At 45.2% G+C, this 2272-nt stretch overlaps 1 pseudogene; it reads right to left on the reverse strand.

Moving 5' to 3' along the window:
* Nucleotides 1–347: 347 nt before the first annotated feature.
* On the reverse strand, nucleotides 348–1943 carry LOC113939087 (annotated as a pseudogene).
* Between the last annotated feature and the right edge of the window lie 329 nt (nucleotides 1944–2272).

Here is a 2272-nt window from a genome sequence, read left to right on the forward strand (position 1 = left end):
AATCTCAGAAAATACAAATTATCCTTCATCACACGTCTTTGTATCTTTGTATTCTTGAGGTTAGATTCTAGAGCCTAAAGAGATCCACATTAGGATTGTATCTAGTCATCTATAGCCAGAAATACCTTTTCTCATGTTGTCCAGAGCAGCCACCGCTCCTGAAACCTCTTTGACTCCAATCATACCCCCTCAGTGGACACAATAAGAATAATGGGAAACAGAATATCGAGGCAGAGATCTATAGGACCCTAAAAGAAAAAGCCTAGGAGAAGTAATACAGCCACCACCCAAATTGAGATCAAATAACATACTCATCGTCACACATCTTCAGGCTCTATGTTCACAGATTAATTTGGGAACAAATGCATTATTTGCTGGGTACTAAAATACTTAGCGGATTGTTGTATTACACTATGGCTTTCCCCAGAAGTTGCTAAGATGGACTCCAAATCGCTGATGGAATTTTGCTGGAACTGGATCTGGGGCTGCAGTGATTCCTCTCCACAGTTCTGGAGCTGATTGTTCCAGGCTTGGGGGCACCAGGTCTGACTGGCCCAGGAATGGTTGCTCCAAGACTGGCCGTTCCAGGAGTGGTTGCTCCAACACTGGCTGTTCCAGGTCTGGTTGCTCCAATTCGGGTTATTCCAGGTCTGGTTGCTCCATAGTGGAGGTTTCCAGAAGTGTTCCTCAGGTATCCCTGGTGGTAGGAATAGAAGCCTGGGTATTCTGCGGTTGCTGTGCTGTTCTGAGTCACACTCTTGCTCTTCTTTGGCCAATGGTTTTTCTGCCACCTCTTACATTTCATTCTCTGGTTCTGGAACCAGATCTTCACCTGCTTATAGCTAAGGTTCAGAATGTTGGAAAGTTCTTGCATCTATCTGCTGGAGATTGGGGTATTTCTGTCTCTGAAATCGATCATTGAGGACATAGAGTTGGGCCTGAGAGAACACGGTCCTGATCTTCTGTTTCTTGCCCTGGGCCGTATCTTCCTTCCTCACTGTTCTCTCCTCCCCAGAATTGGGTGGTAGTTTTACCCTGGGACTGGTGGAGGAGTTGGGGCTGTCCTGAACACGCAGATCCATGGATGCAGGAAGAGGAGAGACGATCTCCGCGGGGGATGTCTCAGCAGCATTGGGGCAGAGCTGGATCTTCAGGTCCCTGTTCGGGAGCCACTTGCCGGAGTCCAGCTCCAGCAGGGAAAGGGTCCTAGAAGGAAAGGACGGCGTCGGCGAGTGAGGAGACACAGACACAGCTTTAATTTAATTTAATTTTTAATTGAAGTATAATTGACATACAATGTTATGTTAGTTTCCGGTGTATAACATAATGATTTGACAAATTCTATATATTATGCAATGCTCTGCCATGGTAAGTATAGTTACATCTGTCACCATGCAAAGAGATCACAATATTATTGATTATATTCCCTATGCTGTACTTTTCATCCCTGTGACTTATTTATTTTATACCTGGAAGTTTTTTTTTTAAGATTTTATTTATTTATTTGACAGAGAGAGACACAGTGAGAGAGGGAACACAAGCAGGGAGAGTGGGAGAGGGAGAAGCAGGCTCCCCGCTGAGCAGGGAGCCCGATGCGGGGCTCGATCCCAGGACCCTGGGATCATGACCCGAGCTGAAGGCAGACGCTCAACCGACTGAGCCACCCAGGCACCCCTCATACCTGGAAGTTTGTACCTCTTAATCCCCTTCACCTATTTCATCCACTCCTCCCCCTCTGGCAACCAAAACACAACTTACAACTTTCTCCACGCAAATTATAAGCAGGACACACTGCACAGATCATTGTATCCATGGGAGATACAATTGCTGTTAACTCAGCTTTACTCTGCAAACAGATTATATGAAGTACACAGAACGGAGATCTGGCAATTCCTTCTGTATAACTGAGACACAGCTTCTTGTAACTCCGAATTCTTCTTCATGCTTATAGAAGGTTCACAAGCTACAGAACTGAATAAGATACAGAAAAGAGACACTTTATTCTCCAAGGAGATTTTATGAACTACAGGCTGCACAGAGTTTTATGTTCCTTCTCTATGTCAGATACAAATCCTGGAAAGTGAGCCCTCATTTCCAAGTAGGGTACCTGAATTGCCCTTAACTAGGGGAGGAACTTGGGAAGTCTGAAGATGGACCCCGGCCAAGAGAACTTGGGGAAGAATTCCCGTGTGGTAATTACTGGGTTGAAATTAGGTGGGGATGAAAGACTTTTCAGAGAGTCAGACAGCAGATGTCAGTTATTGATGACTAG

Source organism: Zalophus californianus, chromosome 16 (genome assembly GCF_009762305.2).
Source record: "Zalophus californianus isolate mZalCal1 chromosome 16, mZalCal1.pri.v2, whole genome shotgun sequence".
Lineage (NCBI taxonomy): Eukaryota > Metazoa > Chordata > Mammalia > Carnivora > Otariidae > Zalophus > Zalophus californianus.